General features: G+C 32.6%; 1 protein-coding gene across 4 annotated transcripts in view; it reads left to right on the forward strand.

Moving 5' to 3' along the window:
• LOC129219381 (tetraspanin-11-like) overlaps nucleotides 1–27046 on the forward strand; it is a 165952-nt gene that overhangs the window by 68714 nt on the left and 70192 nt on the right. For 2 of the 4 annotated variants that reach the window (XM_054853758.1, XM_054853757.1), the window contains exon 2: nucleotides 15033–15085. The exons of 1 other annotated variant lie outside the window; for it this stretch is intronic. The gene's annotated coding sequence lies outside the window, so the exon portion shown is untranslated. Of the gene's footprint in view, nucleotides 1–14785; nucleotides 15086–27046 lie in introns of those variants that run through there. One more of the 4 variants, XM_054853756.1, reaches the window with a different exon arrangement.

Below are 27046 nucleotides of genomic sequence, written 5' to 3' on the forward strand. Positions count from 1 at the left end.
GAAAATTTTTTAATTGAATAGTGCTTAAATTTCAGGGACTCACTTATTGACTAGAAAATTTCAAATATGTTTTTCCCAGCTTCTATGTAAAAAAAAGAAACAGGTAGGTAAAGAAAGATCACAAAAGGAATAAAAGTTTATTATTATTTGTTCGACAACATTTAGCTATTTTTATTTCTTATACTTCGTTACTTTAACTCATGTTTATTAATAATAAACTTTTACTGACAGAAGTCTTGTAATGTTCAACAGAAAGATATCAACTAAAAGCACCTCTTTCCTACGAATAAAATCAACCCTATATCAAATGGAATCGAGCATCACTTTTTAACTGTTAAACTTTATGGGTGTGTTCCAGAATGTGTAATTTTTTGAGAAACATATTTTTCAAATTTCCAAACCTTTTGTTTTCTTTCTTTTTTTATTCTTACAGGAAAGTGTTACCTACTAGAAGTAACCATAAACAATGGCCCAGCTAAGCTCCAATTATTTTACTCATAATTAAAAAAAAAAAAAAGAAAGAAAACCCTTGTTCACGGAAATAAAAAAAGAAAGAAAAATACTTTAGTGTTTGAAAATAGGGGTCAAATCAATATCAAAGAAGTTATTTTGTTAATTGTACAAACAATGAGCTATTTTAATGATTAGTGTGAATCTAGTATTAAGCTCTTTTAATTAAAGTACGGCATAAATTTTAGGTATCCTTTTATTTCCAAATTAGTAATTCTGAGATTACACTGGTAATTTATAATTTTGGTAGACTGTCGAAAATTGATGTATTTCCCCTCCATCATTTATTCTCACCTCAGAAATAATGACTTTGATGAGGTCTGTGACGGAGGTGAGGAATTTCCCATTAATATAGGCCTAATGGATACATTTGTTTTGGGAACGAAATTTTTTCTTCGTTGGTACAATTTTCACACTTTAAGCATTTGAAAACATGTGCACTTCTTTTTTTACATTATAATTTTGGTGAAATTAAAAAACAATAAATGAATTGTTCCTTTAAGTTTTTACTGTAAAAGGCATGTGAAGGAAGAGTTACACTTTTTGAGGAATGCTACAAATCTCAAAGTACCATATAGGCTGTGTCTCAACGCTAATCTACCTATAAAGTAAACACTGAAGTTTTATTTTCCCCATGATGGGAAAAAGCAATGTTTTTCGACGAAATGTTTGCTGTATTTCAATGAAAATACTGCTGCATATACGCAGTCAAAATATTGCCCACATAAATATGGTTATAATCATTATCGTAATGTATAATAGTTTGTAAAATGTTTTGGCGATAACAAAAGTTAATTTATAAAACTTAATTACATTTATGCGTTAATAACTTGATGAAATATCTTAAACCTTTAGCTGAAAAATATATTCAACTCAAAAACATTGGTGAATGAAAAAAATTCTTATTTTTAATTTTTCTTTACCTTAAAGTAAATTAGTGCCAGTTCAAGAAAAAAAGGACTCATTTTAATTCCTAATTATAGAGAGTAGCAATATTGGTGCTAAATGAAAGTTTTAAAATTTAAATTTTCTTCCGATCTCCTCCACAATTTTCAATATTTTTGTGAACTTCCGTTTTAATACTGAATTCAATATTCATGCAAAAATGTTAGAGAACATTTATTATACTCTCACAAAAACGTTGAAACTAGGAACAAATAATCTGAAGCGTATAAGCGAAATAAATAATAAAATGTCCTCTCCAAAATGAAAAGTTTTACCGTGGTGTGGTCGGTTACGCAAATTCACTGATGGCAGATGAAAGGAAGATTACATTATCCAGCAACGACTTCCGATCATCTTTTGCGTGACGTTAGATTATGCATGTCAAGTTACATTTTTCAATGTTTATTTAAAGCTCACCATTTGCTTAAAATCACTTATGCATCACGTTCAAAACCGTTTACGAATGCATTACTTTCTTGAGAACAAGATATCACGTTAATGATCAGCAGAGGGAACGGTCAGGGTTTCCTAACTTAAGTTCCACGATTTTTACTGTTGCCCCTGCTAATCAGTAAGTTACTGCAGAGCTGTTCTTACCGTATGTGCTCTACTGGGAGACTGCAGGGATCGCGAGTTTTTTTTTTCACACTTTCTATTACTGTTACCCTGGCAACACTAAAAAGTTACTGCAAAACGTTTCTTACTCTAAGTAGCTGTGTATGGTTAGCTGATCGAATGTAAGTTTTCGATATTTAAAATGAAATGTTGAGCAAGGGGCTCAGTAGGTTAATGGTAAATAGGTTAAAAATCATGATTCTCGAGTTTCTGTAACATGTTACTTAAGATAAATTTTTGTGACTCATATGATTCATATCTTGCAATTTATTTAATCCAGAATGCAGTATATTGGAAATTCTTCTGCTACTGCTTGATTTTATCTTACTTCTACAGCTTATTGCCGATCTGTTTACCACGAAAAAAATAATTACACTACCTGTATTACTTTTCGTTTTCGCCACTACTAATAGTTGAAAAAAGGTGTTGTAATGAGAAATCAGAAATCTATAGTTATTATCTTTTCTACTTAAATTAGCTGTTTCTTACTAAGTATAGTTTCTTACAGTATAGTATTACAATACTGTAAAACTATAAAATCAAGTGCTAAAATTTCAGAGTCTGGAAAGTGCAAATGAAGTGCCTTAAATAATTTTAATTGTTCTAGACACCTTGAAAATAATTAGTTAAGTCGATGAAACTCCTAAGAAGCAAAGTGCTTCAATTTTATTTCTTATCAAGTGTATAAATTATGAATTCCAAATGAATGACACGTTTTTCATTATCTATTTTCCTATATATGCACACCATTTGTTTTAACGCATTTTTTACTATTGATCATTTTATATTTAATTCACTGTTGTATTTGTCGGTAAGTTTTGAGGGGGTCATTAAAAACTAATTGCACCGAAAACCGGTGTGAGCAAGTAACAATGCATTATCTTTCCTCCTCCCTCGTTCTTTCTCTCTGTTGACTGCTGTCATTTATTTTTTTAACCAAAAACAATTTTTACTGTGTATTATCCTAATTTGCAAAAAAGTACATAATTTTAAAAAAGTTTTGTTTGCCTATTTTTTTCTTGACATTTTTGTTGTTCCAAGTTCAGTTTTGGTCTCCTTATCTTAAGAAAGACATTAATGTATTGGAAAGGGTTCAAAGGCGGGCTACAAGGCTAATAAGTGGACTTTCCCACTTAGATTATGATTCCAGGCTTAGAAGGCTAAAAATGTACAGTCTTGAGCAAAGAAGAGACCGAGGGGACATGATTCAGCTGTTTAAATTTATTAAAACGAAAGATGTTACGGGGCTAAAGTTTAGCACTGAAAACAGGACAAGGGGTCATTGTTTTAAGCTATTTAAATCTCAGGCTAACATGGATATTAGGAAAAATTATTATTTTAGCAGGGTAGTGGAACCTTGGAACAGCTTACCGGAGGGGGTGGTAATGAGCAAGGGAGTGGATAGTTTTAAGAGGGCCATTGATCTTCACTGGGGATTGTAAATTGACCAGGACCAGTCTAGCTGGGCCCAGAGCCTGTTGCTGGTCGTCATTTTTGTATTTGTATTTGTATTAGCACTCATAAGGCTTCAAAATGCAGAATTCTACTTCTTATTTTTCAAAATTTCCTCCGGAAGAGAAACCCCCGGACCCCCAATAAAAATTGGTAATATTCTATACCCAAATTAAGGGGGAGTCCTACTTCATTCTCTTGATACCATTCCCCCTCTTAAGTTTATTACAAAGAAAGGCAACTTTAAAAAACGAACAAAAAATGTAAAAGCATGCCTTTATGTACATCGAAGGAGAGAGCCAGAATAGTGAAAAAACATAAACACTTAAACATGGCCTCCTTCGCCGGCGTCAGAAAAAGTTGCCCGGATTGCAGAAAGGGACCAAACCCTGAAATAGCTTAGGTCCCCGTTAAATTTTAATCCAACCCTGACTACATGTGTTACTACATGGTTAGATTGTGACCAGAGAAGTGGCGATGTAACAGAGTAAATATTCCACCATTTCACTTTGCCCAGCTATTTCACTAGGCCCTACATTCCCGTACATAATTTCATGAAATATCTGAGCATAACTATTGCAAGCTCATACCGTTGAGACATGAGTACGTTCAGGTAGAATACTATTCGAATCTGTCACACGAAATCGTAAATTATTTTATACATGTGCAGTGAATAACAAATATATTCTGAAGATTTTATGGTAACAAAAATAAAAATTCTAGAGTCATAATCTACGTATTTTATTGTGATTTTTGGCTTCCATATGTCAAGTCTCTAGATAAGAGACTTTTAATTAACGCACTAATTAGCCAAAAATGAATAATGTAGTTGTGTTCACGTTTAATATGGTAATGAGTTCCTACACTTTGCGCCAAGAGAACAATTTTAATGACCACTAAAACATAACTTCTGAAAGAAGTAAAAACGGCCATAAATTGTTTCATCTCATGTTGTGTAAGCTTTTCTTTCTTCTTGGGTTCTTTTTCTATTGGTTTTGCGTCAAAATATTTATCAAATTAGTTCACTTGAACATACGGGCATTGATAGTGCAGCAAATGATGTATTCTGACTATTATTTTTCTTCAGATAACTTGTCATTATGGTGGGTGGACTGTTTATGTTATAATGAATTAAATCTTATTTAAGTAAGTGGTCTAAGAAGTGAATTATTAGCTTATATACATATTTAAACGTTCAAAATCATTAAAGATATAATTTTCTGTGTGCTAAATTTTCGCGTTTTTAGCTAACATTATTTCATTGGGGTTTTATGGAAGTTTTCATTCAATAACCATAACTTTATGCCATATAAAAATCATTGAAAAGAAATATACTTGAGAAAATGCGCAATAAAAAGCCCAAATGTTTTTCCCCCTTTTGTTACTTTGGATCGTGAAAGAAATGAAGAAATAAATAAATACATATTTGGTTATTTATGCAAAAGAAAAAGTAAGAAGAGAAATAGGATTTTACTGACAAATGCTGTTTGTGAAAACAAAATAGAAACGAAAATTATAAAATAATTAAACTAGCATATATAGTTTTAAGAAAGTAATGCACTTTAACGTTCGTTGAACCGGGAAAAGGGTCAGAAATAAGTGCATTTTAAAATCATTTTCATTATCAATCCTGAAATAAATAGATATTAATATTAAATATTTTCATATTTTAAAACTATTTGTGCCTGATAAACATCATCTAGAACTAAATTTCAGTAAAACTCATGATCTATTGCAGAAAAATATGTTTGAGAAACGTAATACAATCCCTATTTATCGGCGGTAAGTTTTATTTTTAAAAAATTGTACTCTGTTTATTCACTTCTTAGTCCATGTTTTTCAGTTCATAGAAGTTGAGATGAGAAAATAAATAGTAAATTGAACTTATTCTATAAACTCTACCAGTTATTTTCAAGCATCTGACTAGTACTCTATTCTTTCCAGAGCTTCTCAACCTTTAATAAACGTTGTGCAAACTTTTTATGACTCTTCCTTTTAGTAAACCGCTCAATACAAAACATAACGGACTGGAGAATATGCAATATAAGTGTTATTTCGGAAGATTTACCAGGCTAATTAGGCTAATAAGCAATTGATTACAAATTGTTTTTATTGAACCTAGTTTGTTATTGAGAGTTGAATGAATACTTTTGTGCTTGAAAAGTATACTAAGATAACAACATTTCGATGCGCAAAATTTGCAGATTGCTGCAGACACGTGTTTTGGAGTGTAAAGGAACCCCTTTTTCAATGCAATGAAATTTAAGCTTTAGGAAGAAAAGTCATCCAAGAGAAGAAAGAAAGATTTTCTCGGATGACTTTTCATTCTAAATCTCGCATTTCATTGCATTGAAAAAGGCGTTCCTTGAAACCTCGAAGCACGTGTCTACAGCAATATGCACATCTTGTGGAAGAAAACATTGTCCTTTTTCTATTTTTTTTCATTTGAAATACATTGTAAAATATTCTAATATCATTCTTTAAAAGTTGAAACGATTTATATTGATAGGATAAAATCTGTAATAATTAAATTATTAATTTAAAAAGTCTACGTCATTTTATTCATACGTGGCTTTATACTAGTCTTTTCTAAGACGAACAGTCCTTTACTGTATTAAGACACTGATTCTTTTTTTTTTTCAAGTTTAGTTATGCGCTTGTACCATTGCATTTATATACATGATGGTTGGAACGGAATGGGACTATTCGGCGCGGCCGTTTCGGCGCCGCCGTTTTGGCGCGGCCGTTTTGGCGCGGCCGTTTCGACGCGAAACCCATTTCGGCGCGGCCGTTTCGGCGCGACCGTTTCGGCGCTGCCCATTTCAATACGACCTGTTCAAAAATCGAAATCGTCAGCATGTAAATCTGCCAAACATTGCTTCAAAATTCAAGATATCTTTTGTTTTTTTAAGTTTTGTAAAAAGTTTTATGAAGTAATATTTTTAAAGGTGTATTTTGTTTTCTTTTTTATTATTAGTTGATAACATGTAAGTTTAAAAACATCTTCATAATTTTTCGAAGTAGATAAGTTAGGAAACAGCATTGACATTTTTCTATGAAATGTAAATATAAAACTCATTCAATTTAAATTGATTTTTTCTTCGTTGCTGTTCATTAATTTGTGCACTTACTTAAATATCTTTTCTATAAAAAATTAAAAAATGTCAACTAATAATAAGATGAATTTTTTACATTTTTTATTGGAAAAAGTTAACGTGTTGTGAAATTTACACGTAACCCTGCTCTCTACAAAGTTAAGTTGTGAAGTGTGCTTTGAACACAAGATAGACAAGAAAAACTTTATTATGTAAAGATTATTATTATTTATTGCTTTTAAGTTTCATTAAGACTAATATAATGAACAAAAAATATTGTAAACTTTTTTTTAAATAAAAATAAAATATTTCGTGTCTTTTTAGTTCCTGTAACTGTTCTATAGCACTAAATTGTCGACTGACTATTTCGTAGAAAAAAAGGGCAATAATAAAAAATAATAATAATAATAAAACTTTTTTAAAAAAAAAGTAATTTACAAAAAATTTATAAATTGATTACAGAAAAATAATAGTGTTTAGAACTAACTTTAAAAAATAAATGATTTTTAGTCAATAAAAAAAATCAAACATTGCCCTAAATTTACCTTGATGTCCGTACATGGGTTTGTAATAGTTAAGTGGAGCTTTTTGGTTAGTTTGAAACGTGTTTTCACGTGAAGAAGACTTATGAAATTATTTCCAATAGCTGCTACAACAAAGGAGTAATCACCACAGAAACACAAAACGGCTCAGCATTGATTTAAAAAAAAAATCGACAAAGAGGTAGGACTGGTACTGGAATTATTTGCTAATTTTTCAAGATATTTTCTTTTATGTTATCGCAGTAAAACATACGTGGATCACATATGCCCCCTCTTTTCCCCCACTGTAAATTCTAAAACAAATTTTAACCAGCTTCTAGAGCGCTAAATTCACATTCTTCTTCCAGAAATCTTTTTCCTTCTTTGAACTAAAATTTCTGAAATTCATAAAGTTCAGAATGCAAAAATCTGGCGCCGAAACGGCCGGCGCCGAAATGGTCAGCGCCGAAATGGTCAGCGCCGAATCGGCCAGCGCCGAAACGGCCGCGCCGAAACAGCCGCGCCGAAACGATCGCGCCGAATCGTAACAAACCCTGGTTGGAAACAGAGAATGGGGCACAGTAGAGCGATTTTCATTGCTTTTGTGATATAGTTTCTTTAACCTTAGTTTCAACGAAATTTTAATTGCAGGAAATGCTTATAGAACTTTTAAGTCGGCGCTGCATTGTTTTTTCTTAATTTTTTGCTCACTATTTTCCTTTTTCAAAACTTGAACTTCGGTAGGCTCTCAAATTGCCCAAATGTAACCCCACGTGGGCAGGGTATCGGGTACAGTGGGACATTGCAAAAGGTTCATAAAAATCAGCTATATTATGACAGCATATTTTTCATGGTTTCAATGCAAGAACTCAACTGTGGTTTATAATCCTGCCCCCACCCCCAAATGAGTAAGAAGTATATACCCATGGAAATTCAGATTAGCGTTCTGATGAAGAAAATGTCATTAAAATGATATTTTTCGGCCCATAGGATTCGAACTCACGCTCTTCGCATTATTAGCATGACGCTCTAATTCTAATCAACAGAACTATTGGATCTCCATTGCGAGATTCTACGTATTGAATCAATGCATGATTTAAAAAAAAAAAAAAAAAAAGACAGAGTAAATCTTTTTTTTTTTTTTTTCGAGAGAGAGAGAAGAACTGAAATGTGAACTTTCTCTTTATTTTTCGCCGAAAGTGGTAAAAAATATCCTCAAAATGATGCTTTATACTTTTAAAGTTTGATAAAGTATTGAAGAAGCTATTGCCTTCTCACACCAAAAAAAAAAAAAAAAACACATTTGAGAAATAATATATTTGATTATAGCAGACAATTTTAGTGCTTCTAATATGAAAATGAAAATATTTCGTATAATATTTTCAAAAAAAAAAAATTGATTGTATACCATTAGTAAAAATCTTGATTGTACTCGTATAACATTAACGAGCACAAAAATGAAGTCACCTAGTAATTTGGTATCTATCAATACAATACTTCATTTAAGGTATTTTACCGCTCACATAGATGTTTTATGCATTCAATTTGTCACAAAAATCACATTCAGTCCAAAATCTGAGTAAAATAATTAAGTCTGATTTAACCGCATTAAAATAACCACTGACACTATGCGCGATTCAAGAAACAATTGTCCGTTGTGCAAAACAAGTTGCTTGGTTTAAATTTAACCGTTTTAACTTCAATCTTGTGATGAGACCATGTGAAGGATTACCGAGTGTAGTTTGTGCAGAAATATTACAGTCTCTTATTGCATTTATTACGAATCTTAATTGCCTGGGGAATCTTTTGAATAGGAAAACATAGTCTTATGAATTTAACTGACTTATTTTTAACAATTGCTCCAAAGCAAATAAAAATATTTGCGAGTTTTGTTTAATTGAAAAGAATAGTGTAGTGTGTTTCAGCTTAACGTCTGAAATGGAACATTTCAAGAATGAAATGACGTATATAGCAAGCTTAAACGTAACGCATGTAACACGCATGATTTTCCCTTTTTCTTTCGTTAAAAGCATTTTTTTTAACAAAGTGATGCGGCTATTGTTAAGAACAATTGCAGTAATCGGAATGAACTTCGTTATTTTTCCAAACATTTAAACCGGAAGAAAATACTATCAAAACTTCTATTAGAAAAATCAATATAAAAATAATTAAGCTGAAACAGCATATTTAATCAAAATGATTTCATATGTCTTCTAAACTTTTTCAATTCTTTACTTTTTTGGTGTATGTGTGTCATTTTATCTAAGAAAATCGCGTTCGATAGGAAGGTATGAATTAAGAAGCAAAAATCTATTGGCGAAATATGAAAAAGAATTGTGAGAAAAGTAGATCGAGAACAGTTTGTTTTCAAGATAAGATTCATTATTAAAAAGAACAATAGGACGGCACCATTAAAACTACGGTTTGGGTCCAGTGAACAAATAAGTGGTTTAAAGTCGAGCTTTCAGTTCGATGGATGTTTTTCCTCTTCTGTGCTTGGTATGCATTAACTCAAATACCCAACCGATTAACGTTTTCTAAAACTTATTATTTTGCCCTAAATCGAGCAGACATACCACATGATAGAGAAAAGATACCTATTAACCCTTTACTTTAAAAGCAATTCGACAAATTTATTGTTCAGACCAGTTAAATTTCTTCATAAATCGCTAACTGATAAATGAATAGACATATAAAAATGCGTATTCCTATTTCTCGAAAAGAATTCAATTCGACAACTTCATTTTTCGTACAAGTTTATTTCTTCACATGTATCGCAAACGGATAAATGAATAGACATATCGTCGCCTCAGAGCAACAGTAGGATATGTTAGTGTTATTCCTGGGATTAGATGTTTCACTGTTGCTCTGAGGCGACGATATGAATCTTTGTATTCCTACCTCGATAAAATTCAATTCAATAAATTTATTTTTCGTTTAAGTTTGATAACGTTCATATATCACAAACTGATAAATGAACTGATGTGTAAAAATTTGGATTCTTATCTTAGAAAAAATTCAATTCAGCAAACTTCATTTTCCGTATTAGTTTAATTTCTTATATACTTATATCGCAAACTGATAAATGAATAGACACATGAAAATCCCACGCGATAGGTCCGGGTTTTATTCTCGGGTTGGCGCTCGGTTGATTTAGCCGTTCATCCCTTCAGTGGGTCGATAAAATGAGTACCAAGCGTGCTTGCGAACCAAACGCTGGGGGTTCCGCGTTAGGCTGACCACCTAATCGGAAAATCTACCTTGCACCCCAGAGCCCCGGGTCAGGAAAACAGAGCTGGGCACAGTAGGCCTTGGCCCTTACTGGCTGTCGTGCCACAGGGTTTATTTTATTTATTTATTTATTTATTTTTTTGCATCTTTTTAAAGAAATTTTGTTACACTTAGAGACAATAAAATTTCAAAATCTTGTGCTCAGCTTGAAAGTATGAGTGAACGGTTTGAGTTTCAAACACAAGATTTTGCATAAGATTTGATGTGTTAATTTTTAAAGTTTTAGTTACAATTTCCTATTAAACAGTGCGATCATATTTTATTTTTCTAACCGTCAAATTAATTGCATTTTGACTTAAAATAACCGTTTCCAGAAAGCTCTTTTTTAGGCGGGTTATAATTATTTTTAACGCCTCAAGTGCTAATGAATGCATTATAAATTTTTGATGATTTTCAACAAAAACAAGATTGTAACAGCATAATGCTGTGAAACATGTGTAGATAAAAAACATTTTGTGACTTAATAAAATACAGTATTGATTATTACAACATTACGCCCCAAAATCATGAACAGATTACTCAAAGAGAATATTTTTTACAAAAGCTAGATTTTTGAGTTGCTTTAGAGTAAAATGGAGATCTGATTTCTGGGCTAGACTTCTTTTTTCTACTACGTCATGTTGTTTTTCTACACCTTATATAAATGTGACTATTTTCCATGGTAGAACGCGAATTACAGGAAGCCTTACTGTTGCCTTAGTGGTTGATATAAACCTTTTTAAATTGAAATAAGGGTTATATATATCTACCAAAATATTATTTTTATCATCTAAAACACATTTAAGTGCAACGAATGCGAAATAATTCAGTGTTCATCAGTAGCACAAAAAGGAAGTTTCTTTGCATTGTGTATGTAATGCATGCTATTGTTGCTCATCGAAAAGATTTTTTTTTTTTTTGTTCTACATTTTTTTTTAAATGTCTTTCCTTTTGTGAATTGGTCACTTTGAAATCTATTTAGCTTAAAAACTTGTCGCGATACACTAAAACTGAGATAATTTTTTTGACTCAAAGACCAAGAATGATCTCAAAACAAGTCTCTCATTGAGTCCCAGAATGATTTAATCAGAAACAAGTCAATGATATAATGTAACCAAACCCAGATTCACAGTGGTATCATTACATTATGCAACAAAGCATCAATAGTTAGTCATTAAATGTTACAAAACCATGATTAATTAACATAACGTAACAAAGTAGTTTCCTTCTAATTTGTTAAAACCTCCTCGTGCGTAAAAATCCACCCTTTGCAGTATTTAAGTGCAACTTCCTGCTTTTATTTGCATTCAGTGATATTTGTTGTAACTAGTAAGCTGATCAAATTTAAGTGTTCAAGTGGTAATGTATGTATGTACTTTAATAACTATTGCATGATAAAGATATTTGTAAGTTTAATATTTTGAAATCACAGTGGAAATATGCTGATAATCATAGTGAAGTGCACCAAAATCATATGTAGAATATTTTAGTATTATGCAATAAAATGTATAGATTATAGTCATATTAATGTGAATCTTCATAAAAAAGTTGACTCCTGATCTGCACAGCGATAAAACTCGAAAAAAAGCTGCGCACGTTTTTTTTTTTTTCAAACTTTTTATTTATCTGGTTCTTTATAAGCAAAAGATTTGCATTAAGGGTGCTGAATTTAAAAGTACCTTTTTACCACTTTTGTAGTTGCAAATTGTGTCAAAAAGCATATGAATGCTCTCTTTTTGACAAATAGTGCTCGGGGGGGGGGGGGGGGTAAAAAAAGCTCTTTTTACAAACATCTTCTCCTTATTTACATCATACCCGTTGTACTAATTCTAAACTAAGTTATTTATTAGTCAAAAGAACCAAAGCCAATGTTATCTTGGCTTCTCTTTATCACAACGGTTAAAAGGAACGCGGTGGGGGAGAGGGTGTTCGAAAAATAAGGATTAACTGTCAATACTTTAAACAAATTTACACATACAATTCAATTTTTTTTTTTAATAACTCATGCTTTTTAATGATATGAAAGCGGTCAATTGCTTCTGAAAACAAATTTTTGATAATGTTTTTTCCTTTTGTATATTTTGAGTTCAGTATATAGATTCAGAAAGCAAGTTATGTGTCATCTTAAGAGAAACCCTTAGTATGAAAAATGTTTGTTAGTTTTTACATTGCAAGTGAGGAAAACACACAAAACTAAGAATATAATTCAATTGGTTAACGCAGCACACGTTCATTGACATACGAAACGAAGCTTACAAGGTTTAAATTTGAATATTATATTGGTAAAACAAAAATTCGTTTTTATTATATCATTACAACGTTTAATTTCTCGGAATCAACTAATTTGTTTTCCTGATTTCTGCCTATTCAGAGCGACCATTTCGAGCAACCACTTTTAAAGCTCCCGCCGAATGGTTGCATCACATTTCTTCGATGCTATTTACGCACACCTGTAGACATATTTATGATTTATATGTTTGCTTAGCTTAGTTTAAACAAGCATAAATATCACTTTCGTAATTTTGGGCTAGGATAATTTTGATCAGGTTTTTTTTTTTTGTGGTCGGTAGTTACTAGCTTGAGGATGCGATTTTTAAAAAAAATTTAATCAAATTAAGTTACATAACACGAAAATAAATAACTACTTTCGTGCTTAAAAGTAAACATATATATCATGAAACTTTCGTCGAATGTCTTTTCATGCGCAGTCTCATTTTTTTTGCATTAAAAAGGCGGTTTTTTGTTGCTTAATAACGTGTGTCTACCGTTTTTTGCAAATATTGTGCATTTCAAAAGTTGTTTGCATATTTATCAAGCATATTTTTTAAATAATGTGTTTTTAGATCAAGTATATTTGATGTTTTGAGTCTGGGCCTGCAGACCATTTGTACCAGAAGTGCGCTTCGTTCTCTAAATTCAGGGATCTTACTCTGTTGCTGGAATTTGGAACAAAATATTTTTCTGATGAAAAATATATCTGGTAAAAATGCTATCATATCCTGCGCCGAAAAAATGCCCAACTTAGTTGAACTTACGTTTTTCTGCATAACAGTCTTAGAAATATATCGAATATTAAAAATGTGGTGTTTCTTTAACGTATGTACCCATCACTAAAACATATTAGTCATACTTTACCGCAATTTTTATTAAAGACTAGCTGTACCCGACGCGCGTTGCTACGCCAACAAAAAAAATACATCATTATACTGATTTTCATGACAATCGGTTGAACGGGGCAGAAGTTGCTACTCTTCATTGCCACCTGGTGGCGAGTGGCTTCAATGAGCATATTATGCACATTCTCCGTGGAAAAATACATATATATAGCAATTTTCATAAGAATCGGTCCAGGTATCAAGTGAAGCCGTGACTATACTCAAATTTTGTACTCACGCAGTTTGCAAGATCAATCAATCGCTAAAAATATCAAATAGAAAAAGTTTTAAATCCCCCACGTTGCATGAAAAGCCATAAAACAATAAAGAAAGAATTTATTTGTTCAAACTCAAGAAAAATGGCAACAGCTAACTTCTAATCAATGAGATCTTTCTCGTGAATTAATTTCTGCAGCCGATAATTTTATTCGTATTTATCCAATGGATTGTGACTTAAATTGGAATAAAAAAGGAACTATCGATCGGATTTTTTTCGAACTGGTCTATAAACATTCCCAGTACCAAAAATAACAAACGGTGAAAGTTTCAGCCAAATTTGCCGGGTAGTTTTTGAGTTCATGGATGACATACAGACAAACATTCATTTATATATATATATAGATATCCATGCATATTTCTCAATTTTTGCATGGCAACGATCGATTTTCATAAACGATCTAAAGAGTTCTCAGTAGAATTTCGGTAGCAATGCAGTCTCTGAATCAGAAAAAACAGCCTTTTAAAATCTATTCAAGTTATTAGAAGTGGGAAAAACTAACCGAGCTAATTATTTTCACAATTCAGAGAAAAAGCCCATAACTGGGATTTTCAAGACTTTTATGAGGTGGAGTGCTTTGCTCTTGTTTCATCATAATTATTGATTTATTTTGCAGCAGGTGAGCTTCTGATAATCCAGAGCTTGAATCCTGCGCGAATAATTTCGAATCGGTCGATAGCTACATTTGAAAACAAGGGGTCAAACGCAAAAACAGTGCAAAATGTCACAAAACTTCAGTCAAGACCATCTTTGTGTTTCTTTTTTGAGAAACCCCCCAAATAAATGCATTCGTCATTGACGTAATAGGTGACACTCATTAGTTTCGGTTTTCGAAAAGAATTCGTCTTTTGCGCGTTCGGATGCAACTTTCAATCATGGTAAATCCCGCATCTGCAGGTATTTCAGTCAGCGCCATCTATCGTCATTCATCCAAGGTCCGAGGAGTAGGCCTTCTGAGAGGAACCTTTCCTAACAGGAAACCTTCTCTAGTCAATCAGCGGAAAGCTTCGAATAGTGTTTCTGTTGAGTGTTTCGCTTTTCCGATTCGGTGTTGGGAAACCTTGGAGAGGAGCGCAAGTTTCTTTTTGATGCGCTGCTGATGCCCTGAACTATCTTCTGTCTGTTGTTTATGTGCTGTGACGACCGAGAAATCCGAGGATTATTTGGATTAAAATTGTGCTTTTCTCTCTAGGACGTGTGAAGCGGACTCTGGAGAATTGAATTTTGGATAATCTTTTCTGATTGGTGAGTCGTTAAATTCAGCTTAAATGGTTTTTTTCTATGTCATTATTTGTTTTTGAATTTTGCGGTCAGCAATGGAGGCGCTGTCAAAGCTTCCGTTAGAAAGTATCTTCGCATTTGGGACTGCGCGAACTTTCCTCTTTATTGATTTACATCCGCTCGCTCCTCGGAGTGAGATGCGAGCATCTTTACCACCTGCATCCAGAAGAGTTTGAGGAGAATCATTCATGAGCTCGTAGCAAATCAAGCATGTGTTTCAGTGCATCTTTTGCATTCAGATGACATTATTTTTTTTACACCCAATAATATATGATGCAGTGTTTTCTACATTTTTTATTCATTTATTTTTTGTTTACTGTAATGATTTGGTGAAGAAAACTGAGCACTTAGGGAAATTTTTTCCGCGAAAGGATTTTTTTTTTTTCATTTTTTTATACGCGTATATTATACTGTTTTAACTTTTTATTTACATTTTTTCATTCACAAAACCGTCATTACTGGTGCGAATTTTAAAATTCATGTGCTGCATTTCTGCGCAGAAACAAAAAAGTCGCAAAGTCGCAGTTTATTTTTTGTATTTTTGAATGTTTTATGTTAATGGGTATAAACATCCATGGGAACTTAATCATATAGTATTTTCAGCCAACTTGGGGGGGGGGGATAAAAATAAATACAAAAAAAAAAAAAAAATAGATAAAATCTCGAAAGTTCATCTAATCTACATACACATATCAGTGAAAGGAGAAAAATAAGTCAGAAACTAATCAATTATTTGTTTAAGGATAAAACGGAAAAAGAAGTTTCGTTAAATACAAAAATATGTCCATTTATCTCCAGTAATAGCTTCTTAGAGAGTTACGAGATTTAAATAGAATTCCCTTTTAAGAAAGATCTTAAAGCTGGACTTCTCAGTACGATATTTATTTTTTGTTCGTTTGTTTTGTTTTATTGGAGGTTATTTTTGCTCAACTTTGAACGGTTCACAAAGCTAAGCATTTGACTATATGGAAAAATTAAATCCTTAAATATTGCTTATTTTGTCCGCTGATTTGCTTCAAAGAAACGTTTTCAAAAAGAACTTTTGACGTAAACCATGTGTGCATGATTCAGATTCTTTTAATTTGAACATTTTAATAAAAATTTTGTCGGTTCAAAAATTTTTAGCATTAGCACCAACGAGATTAATTTACAGTATTTCATCTAAAATCCCAAGCAATCGGCTTTTTTCGCAGAAAAAAATACAAAAACGTCGTAGAAAATCTGAAAATGGTCTGTGGTTTTGCACTCTGAAATGGAAAAGATCCGAAAACAGAATGAAGGAAAAAAAGTCCCCGTGGATGGGAAGTTACGAAATTCAATTTAAGTAATTCTAAATAATGTTAAGTGTTTTGAATCTAGTTCTAAGAAAAAGAGCCTCAAATGGTGTTACCTTTGATGCGAATGTGATTACTGAAATGCAAATATTTTTCTCCGCTTTAAAAATTTTATACTAATTACATTACAATTTGCTGTGCTGTTTCGTTTATTAAATAAGTTTTTTTCTTTTTGTTACAAAATAAGCAAACGATATTGCTTATTTACTGCTGTTAAACGCTGTTAAGTACTTATGAATATTATGAAATTAAAATTGCTGCTAGTCCATTTTACTTTTTACGGATGTTGTTTTAAAAAATTTTTCTTGAAGGTTGTTGGTGAAATTTAGTTTCATAATTTGTTTTTCCTACGTTAATGTACATGCATATTGAAACACTGCTTGAATATTGCGAATTTTTTTAGTTAGATAAAATATACGATGGCTTGAATTTTCTGAAACACAACACTCTATAATCGACTATTTGAACACATATATTTTTAGAAAAAAACAAACTAGGGGCTTCGCCCCCTGCTCGCTTCGCTGGCCCGCCTCTGTTCTTCACCTCTGTTGGTTCAATGCCACCTGTGGCAGGTGAAAATTGGTTATTTTAATGCAATTGCCCCTGGGTGCCCCTCAGAACAGGTTTAAAGTGATGAGACAGAGCGAAATGGCTTTCCCTGGAGGTCCTGTATCATTCAGTACTAGTATTGACCGGGTAGACGTTCACAGTCCGGAGGAGATATAGGCTCGCACACACAGACGGGACGCGCACAAGTTTTAATAGTATATATGATAGTTTTCCATCTTCATTTGTGAAGGGATTGCGGTTTATTTTGAACTAATTATTTTGACTTATGAAAAGAATTGGTAGCATACGGGATAGAAAGCTTACTTTTAATTTGCTTACTTTTTTTTGTATTGAATAACTATCGTTATATATGGTAGCCATCATATATGACCAGGGAATGAACGGTTGCAAATCCATTTTCGGAAATTTTTGCCATCTTTAAAAAGTGTAGTATTCGGCACATGACGTTAAAAACATTTTGATTGATCTATTAAGAAAAAGCAAAGAGAATTTTTATGATGGTGTTTCAAGCTCTTTGGGAGGTTTAAATGGAAAAAAAAAAGTGCTGCGCTAACGCAGTAAATGAACGCTCTCAACGTGTGGACAAACATAAAATTTTCCAGTCGTTGTCTCTTCGGAAAAAGCAACTGTTACCTAGTCGTCAAAGAAAAACTTTTGAAACCTCATTTTTTTAACACAAATCAAAAACAAAATGAAAAATGATCAAATAAGCTTTGTGCTAAAATGTTGATAATCTGAGCTTTATTTACGTTGTGTTTTTCATTTTAACCTAACAGCAAGGGCTCACCCCCCCCCCCCCCAAATATCGCAAGGACCCCCCAAAGCAAGACCCCCAAAATATGAAAATTACCCCTAAAAAAAAACCCCTAAAATTTTCAATGGCGCAGTCTGCGCCATTACCGCGCCTACGTGGGCAGGGCACCCTTGGGTTATTCTCAAGACCATTTCAGTTTCCAGAACGGCTTTTTTCATTTCTTAACATACTCTGAAAATCATAAATCAATATGAGATTATTTAAGAAAATAATAAGTACGAGGTAAACGGGTTCAAAAAAATTTAAAAAATCCCGTTTAAAATCGGAAAATGGTTTCATAATTTGTTAGTTTTCTTAGTAAAAGTATGAATTTATTGCACAATTTTGTAACGAAAGTTGCTTACTGATTTTTCTGTTTGAAAAAAAAAGGTCCCTTCTTCAGTGCGTAAAAATGAAGCCATGCGATGAAAGTTCCTTGTAACGCCGAAACAAATATATGAATTTTTCGCTGCTATTGTGTACCTTAGTGCGTAGGCATCGTTGACCTACGGATACCCCACAAGTACCTTTCAGTGTGGTTTTAATGATTATGCACATTTACTGTGTCGATTACAATTTTATGTGTTTTTTTTTCTTTTTTTCAGTTATTTGCAAATGCAATTTCTCGCTGTGGAGATTTTCTTTACTATATGATAGAATAACAATATAAAATTAAATTAAAAAGGTAAAAGGGTTAACGCATTAAATATATAAAAACAAAACAATTTTTTCCTTCAATAATAAAAGCTAAATTAAACTTCTTACCTCGCTATTTTGAAATAAATCTTAAAATGGATAGCAATCCTTGACTTATGTTCATATGTTGCGAATTCGGAATGGAAGACAAAAGTTCTTGGGAATGACGGATTCAAACAAATGATATCTCCTTATCCGATGACTTTTCAGACCTTTATTTGTCGGCAACTACATGTTGTGCTGTTTTTGAAAGAGGTAGATCGTTGGAGATAAGGAGTTATGAAAAATGCTTCTCTCTTGTCAAATGTCTGACCTCTGGGGATTGTAATGTATATCCATTCGCAAACTGGAATTGAGGATGGCACTTTGCTTGACCTTTTCTGACATAAGATGACATTTGAAACCCTTTGTGGTAATGCCTTGTTCTGTTTTCGTGGTAATTTTTGAAGGAGTTGAAACTTACGAAAGACTCATCAGCGGCAATCCCTTTGTCAAAGTTCGTCAACTGGTAGTCATTTTCAGTCAGCTTAGTTTTCATCGCTTCCTAGTATAGACTTTTCAGTAATTGCAATTTTCAGACTATCAAGTTTTAACTCCCAAGCATGCTTTAAAAATTTTCGTCTGTATTATTCGTTTGCAAAGATAAAACGCACATTTAAAGCAAAACTGCTATCTAATATTAAGTTTCGAGTGATAGCTACAAAGAATTTTCGCAATCGCAACGAAAATTAATGGATTTTATTTCGATTTACCTAAAACTCACCTGAGCTGTAGCATTTACACGGTACACTTGCGTTTGAGTAGCGTTTCGAAAAAGTGAATAAGTTGATGTTTTTTAATGTAAATGTGTGTACATATTAGTGGAAATGTTTAGAAAAAAATTGTACTTGAATACTGTTTTTTTACATTTTGAGTTTGTGAAGAAAAATAACCACATTCTTACATTTTCATTCACCTGCATTGATGACTCATACGCGCTGAGCGAAAAACAATTGCATAAAATGTTTGTCTCCACATCAGTGAAAATCTTTGTACTATCCTATATCCCTTCAGAGCCGGCGCCTGTGACACTCGAGAAATTTCGACATGTCGCAGAAAGTCCTTTTGAAGCGTGGTCTGTCTATTTTCGCACTGAAAACCTCTGTGTTACAGTAACCTAAGTACATCTAACCTAAGATTCTTGTAGTGAACTGAATTCGTTTTTGGCGATTTCCAAGTGATATTGGTTTGTAGGACCAGACACACATTTATAAAATCTTTCTACCCTTTTAAAGCTCTCTGTAGGATTTTAGATGTGTTCCCCGTGCGTACCTGTCGAGATCTTCCACAGTAGGGAGTCGACTTCTAAGTCAAACTAATTTTTCTCAGTATGCTCAGTCGAACCTGTCTATCTCGAATTTTACGGGAGAGAAGAAAAATTTGAGATATGGAGATTTCGAGATAAAGAGGTTTTGAAAAAAGTTCTAAAAGTAAGTAATTGGAGCAATGACTCGAAAGTAAAACTTTGGAAGCAATTTCACTAATCAACAATGTCCCCTTCCTCTCCGTTTCCGAATGGGTATAATTGCTGGAAAACTTGCTTCTTGTACATAAAGTTTTAATTCTGGAGGATTATGTGACTGCTAATATTAAGAAAAATGCTTTTTGTCTCCAAATTCCAGTTAATAAAGATCGTTGGGGATCGAATTCAAGAAAGACACTTTAGTCGAAATTCGAGATATACAGGTTTTCAGAAAATTTCATTCGAGACAAACATGGGGGAACACATTGAATTAATACTTTATGTGCAGGGAAAATGAAAAACTTCGACATAGAGAGGTTTTTGAGATAGGCAGGTTTGAGATAAACAGGTTCGACGTGTACTAATAAATATTTCCTGAACAGACAAATAATTAAACCCATAAATAGTAACTAGCTATTAATCATTTTCCCTTAAGGTGTCAAGATGTCTCAGAGCGACCTTATGTCGTTATCGCCTTTCTTTATTTGCATTGTTTATATTAATTACTAAGTATAACTTTATATTCATCTCTTTACGTGCAATGCAAAGCAATCAGCGGAGTGCGAAGAAATCAGCTGGTGCGAAGCCCCGAGATCGGTGGACTGTGAAGACACAACGGACCTTTACTTGACAAAGACCGATGTTTCGGGATAAGAGTCATACTCAACAGAAATGACATTGGAATAAAGTCTCACTTAGTCACGTAGAAATTTTATCAAAGAGATAAGTGGTCATATTCAACGTTTGTAAGATATGGCTTTTGTCAATACTTCTGTGTAGGATATCAAATTGAAATGAAGTAAGATTTGAACACGAACGAAATAACCACGTTACGTTCAGGGGCCGATACAGACTACAATATTAGGCGTCACGCTGAAGAATATAGGGTTTTGGGCACGAAATTGCTTGGGTGTCAATAAAAAGCACCTTAGTAAGGCATAAACGATACTAATTAATTTCATACGCAATGAAAGGAAGTAGTGTTTCAAATGTTTACTTTCAAATATAAAATAAGAATTGAAAATATTACTGCAAATGTTCACATTTTATTCATAAAGTATTTGAACACCGCGTAAGTGGATGATATTGTCAACAATTTAGAGGGGTCATGACCTCCCTGACCCTCTAAATGTATCCGCCCCTGGTTACGTTATAACCTACCTTATAGTATGTAAAAAAAATATAGTTCATGTATAATTTTGCGTTTTTTGAAAGAATTGCCTCCAAAAGTGAAACTACTTATATTCAAATTTATCTCTGTGGAACGATGTCTGGAACTTCTGATAAAAATGAATGAAATATCGAATCCATAATTCATGGTTAATATGTAAATAGCAATTTTGCTTATGCAATAATATGAGGCTATGCGTGCAACAAGGACGAACTCAAAAATCATAGTTTCTAGAAAAACGCATTTTTAAAGGTTTTGATTGAGAGCGAACGCGACAGATTTGATTATGAATCAGAAAACGAAAAGCGAACTAGAAAACTGAAACGCTGGGTCGTGTGAAAGGACGAATGTAGAAAATAATTGTAAAAAGAATAATGAAAAATAACCCAAAGTCTAGGTCGCTCTTGTAACACGCATTGCCTCTTATTTTCTGAAATACTTTAATTTGAATTAAATTCATTAAATTCAGTATCCGTACAGAAACACAGTTCTAACAAAACTACAGAGCCAATTTAAAATCCTTTTTCTAACAACAATATTTATAGTTTGCGTTTATAACAGAAAATGGCGCCAGACGTAATATTAGTCAAAAACACGTTTGTTTCCACGTGTCATTGGCATTGACCAAGATGTAAGGTGACAGCTTGAGTAACTTTACCAAAATTTAGGGTTAAATAAAACTTTACTGGGAAGACTGAGCACAAAGAAGTATCTTGCTAAATAGATCTTTTTAGATTAAGAAGTTATGTTTAAGCATTAATCTAAATTCTTAAAAAATAAAAATATTAATATAATTTTTTTCAAATGCAACTTTAGTGTCGTTCTGCGTGAATGAACATTTAAAAAAGCACATTGATCTATCGCACTCCTAGTGCATCACTGCCACATCTTCAAAAACTACTTTTCGAGAAAAATCAATTAAAATGTAGCGCGCTTTTGCTTAAATTCTTACAGTAACACACTGACACATCTCGAAAATAAGGTTAAAATATTTTTTTTTTCGTTTGTGGCTGTCCTGCATTTTAATAGAACTAATAAAAATGCACCAGAACTCCATATAACTCAAAATTGACATTTTTTCACTTGTGGCGGTGTTGTATTAGAAGTGCGATATATGTTTAATAATTTAGCGTTGATTAGTTACGGTCATATTCGGGAGAAAAATGAAGATATTTTAAAAAGAGGAAAACGAAGTTTACATATTGAAACTGGAAAAATGTGTTTCTCTAAGTCGATAATCAGCAAGTTTTGTTTCGACGTGGCGACAAAATTAGCTTTTTAATAATAATTAATTTTCTTTAAAAAATCGAACTCAAAAATTAGATAATAACATTAGATGATTATTTTAAAATTAGATGATATTAATTTTAAAATCCTCGCTGAACAGTGCACTGATGAGGTTTAACTACAAAGGCGCCCCGAGCTAAATTTTTTGGGAATATGAAATTTTTTAATTTACCGAATGAAATTCCATTTTTAACTAATGATAAAAATGTTATCATACATACATAACATCTAATGAGAGGGATTATTAGGCATTATAATAAATAAATAAATGAATAAAGCCTACAAAAAAAAAAAAGATCATAAAAGATTTTTCTCTTTAATACGGGTTTTAAAGGCGACAATATTAAAATAGAATTCTTAGATAAATGCGATTGTTTTTAATTTTCTTTTCTTCTCTCTCTCGGTATCTCTCTCTCTCTCTCTCTTTTTCTTTTTTGCAAGGATTCTAGCTGAAGTACCGTTTTTAAGAACCGATGTGAAACGTTGCTTTCTGAAAAAGAATCTGAAACGAATTTTGAGGTTACATTGTTTCATGTAGACTCATGGCTCTGACGTTTGATACTTTCTTTCCTGAATTTATTTATTAAAATGTAAAGTGTTTACTTTACCAGTAAAATTATTATCCTAGTTTAATGTAAAAGTTCATCCGTAAATAGTACATAAGTAGTCTACACGCAGATTTATAAATTATAATCGGACAAATGTAAAATAGCGCTGTTATGATAACATGAACAGATATTTGTATTAAAAATCTAAATTTCTTTCTGTATATGGCTGTTTCTCATTGCTTTGCAAGGTGCTCTATTTAGCAAATAAAATGTCCAAGTCTATACCAATCTCAAAAATGAAATGCTAATGATTCAAAATCATTGGACGAGCATAAATCTTTACTAATAAAGCTAAAAGTCTCTCTGTCTGGATCTCTGTGACGCGCATAGCGCTTAGACAGTTCGGCCGATTTTCATGAAATTTGGCACAAAATTAGTTTGTAGCATGGGGGTGTGTACCTCGAAGCGATTTTTTGATTCTATTTGATTTTTGTTCTTTTTCTATTCCAATTTTAAGAACATTTTACCGAGCAAATTATCATAACATGGAAGATTAAATTACCAAATTACATAACGTGTAACACTGGAGGGCAAATTGTCGAGAAATTCACCATCCATTATTTGTAAATATACGGGCGAACCAAATGACCTTTTAATTTTCTACTATGGGTAAAGCCGTGCGGGTACCACAAGTGAAGAATAAAAGAGATCCCGAGGAAAACAAAAACTAAAAATCAGCTAAAAACAGCCTGTGATAAAATATTGAAATTAGTAATTTTAAAACAAATAATCTTGTGTCACGTAGTCACAGGTGTAATTGATGACGACAAAGCAAAAAGAGTGTCCTATAAAGGACCGCAAAGGAGCCCCCGGAAGAAACTGTTTCATATGTTCAAATAAGAAGTTTCATATCCCTGCAGGTGTCCTTCAAAAAAGTTTCCTGACAGCAATCGTTCTCTTGTGACCTAGAACTTCTTTCTTGGAGTCAGGAGGGGGGGGGGGGGGATTTCAAATCATCCAAATCATCGCTGGGCGAATTTTTCGCTGGCGGGCTGAGTTTGGCGATTAATCGTTAGATTGGCTTTCAGGTGGAATAAAACAAAAAGAAATAGCTGCTTAAATTTAGGGGCTCCAACAGGGGAGTGCTTGTTTGCCCTACATTTAGAGAGGGATAAGTAGCTGATTGGGGGGAAGAAATAATCCACGTGATAAAATACCTCGCCACATTCGAACCGGAATTAACGGTTGTCCGATGAACGATTAATTTCATATTTCAGAATAATGTAGATTTCCTACCATTGATTATTTTTAGCAAAAATTACTGTTTTGATTTTTTATTGTTCAAGAATGGCTTTTTTTAAATGTAACTATGTCTTTGGACAACTTGTACCACTGCAACAACTGGCGTGTAAGCACCAGAGGTCTCGACGTTTTTATTACAGTTTCAAACTCAATTTTGTTTTTATTTCCACGAAAAATTAAACATTATACGCCTTAGAAAAAATAATAATAGAGTAGCAACTACATATTCCTACATACATTTTCGAATCTTAATCTGTAAAAAAACCATCTAGTTAAATTAGAAAATTTTACATAATACAATAAAAAGCATCTAGTTTCAACCACACAATATTGAAATAACAATATGCTTCTATTAAAAATTTGATTATTATTATTTTTATAATCGTTGCCAAACGAAAAATGTTAGCATTGAAATTTTAGACTTGGTAAAAATAAGTTAGTAAATAAATAAATAAATAAAACAACGATAACAATCATTTTAATCAAAAGTAAAACCGCTTTCAGTTATTCCTCCTATTATATGAAATTGTTTTGAATTTGCTGAATCAATCAATCGATCCTTTACCTTAGCTTTATTTAATTTGCACTCCGACTGAAATTGCTATGCTTACTTCCCAGTGCAACTGAAAAGTTTTAAATGTTAAAATAATATTTTCACTAAAAGTATTAAATAATCAACCTACTACCCAATTAATGAACCTTTAATGTGCATTTTGTTAAGTTCATAAATTTTCTCCAGTGTTCATTAATTTTGTGAAATTCATCATAAGTTTTCTTTATTCTTGCTTAAATTCAAGATCTTAATCGAGCAGATAGGAACAGCTACGAATTCTTGAAAGCATTTTCGCCAAATGTTGTCATTTACCTTAATGGAGTTTTCTAATGGTGCTTAATGAAAGGAAATTTATAAGTGAAGAAATTGAGAAAATTATTATGTCCTCTTATTATGGAGCATTATTTAGTTTGCTTCTGAAATCTCAGTAACGGTGTTTACTCGTATGGGCAAATTATAACTCCTTTCTTATAGTTGTCATAAATAATATTTCGTTAAAAAAAAGTTGAAATACAAAAAAAAAAAAAAAAAAAATTAAATTTCGTTTCATTTGAAAACTATTTGGGGAAAAAAGATCATCTAGTAATACACAATCTTTTGGTTATATTTACTTGAAAAATACTAGCGTTAGCAAAAAAGTAAACTGCATTAAAAAATCACTAACTCAGTAGTCTTGAATCCATGATGGTATTTCTGAAGGCAAATAAACAACTATTTTAATCCACATCGAAACGTGACTTTTTTTTTTTTAAAATGAAAGATACGTTTCAACTCTTAAAACAAAAATAGATGATTTTCTGTTCAGTTCCCCTTTTATTTCATTTACCGCTGTCGTGGTGTGGTCCTTTTTCTATTATGTTGGATTTGTGGTCGTCCAATCCAATTATTGGATTTGGAATCCGTCATTCCTTTTACAGGGCTTCTTCTTTTTCTTTTTTTAATTTAGGTTTGATTTTTAGTCGCGTAAATATCTTCCTGATGACCTGAAGGCCCTGCAAATAAATAAATAAATAAATAAAATAATAATTATTATGATAAATAAATAAACAAATGTTTTGGAAAACACATTTTGTTTCCCCATTTGACTAAATGACCGATTTTGTAATATAAACTGCGGTTCATTGCTATTTTGCTTGTCTTCGTAAATAGAAGTTACATACTTGATACTGGGGTTCTTGTACTAACCGTTACAAAACAAAAGATTTAAATTCATTTATTTTAAATTTAGTACATTCAAACATTACAATCAAAGATCAATTTTTAACGTTAGATGGATGTATTATTTATTTTTGTAGTCGAGTTTATAAGGGGGAAAAGGTTTTCGTTTTTATTTGAAAATAATAATAGGCGCAACCAGGATTGCCGAGTCGGAGGTAAAATGGCCGACACAGACTCCTAGAATTTTTGACGCTTTGGCTCCGGCTCTATGACTCCGACTATGACTCCGCAGCCTAACAACAACAAAAATAATAAATAAATAATTTGTTCAGCATTTAAAAAAACTAATAATCGCTATATTACATATTTCATGCACTGATTTCTTATCAAATGTAACAATATTACTGGTAGTCTCATGTATTTAATAACGGAGTAAATTAAATATGTACTGTTGCGTCACTAGGGGGTTGCTGTCCATAGAGGCCATATACACGCTGGAATGCACGCTCCTTTATTCGCGAAACATAAACTGATGTCAATATGAGGAGAAGGTGAGGGTCAAATAAGAGGAGGGAGGGGGGGGGGGAGTTTTGTTATCATTCTTATTGATGAAGTTAAAGAACTTGGACTGGGCAACTAAGTTTCTACGCTTGGATGACAACCCTGGTGTGCGCTCTATGCTTTCACGGAAAAGATAGACTAGAAGTAAACCAACACGTTGCCAAAAGGTTTACCACTATGGGGGGGGGGGGCACTCGAGCGGATTTTTTCTATGATAAAAATAGTTAACCATTGGTATTCACAATCACTGTCTGCTTTACCCCAATTTTATTCTAAGTTCAAGCCAAACAAACGCAATGTAGATCAATTATTACTTTATAGTGCGACCACACCGTCATGGAGATTGACACTCAATGTTTTTCATGATTACTCTGAAAAGTAATGCAATATTTAGCAAAGAATCGGAAAAAAAAAATATGAAAGTATACATAGAGCGCAACAACCAGTTCAA

The sequence above is a fragment of the Uloborus diversus genome, chromosome 3 (genome assembly GCF_026930045.1).
Source record: "Uloborus diversus isolate 005 chromosome 3, Udiv.v.3.1, whole genome shotgun sequence".
Taxonomy (NCBI): Eukaryota; Metazoa; Arthropoda; class Arachnida; order Araneae; family Uloboridae; genus Uloborus; species Uloborus diversus.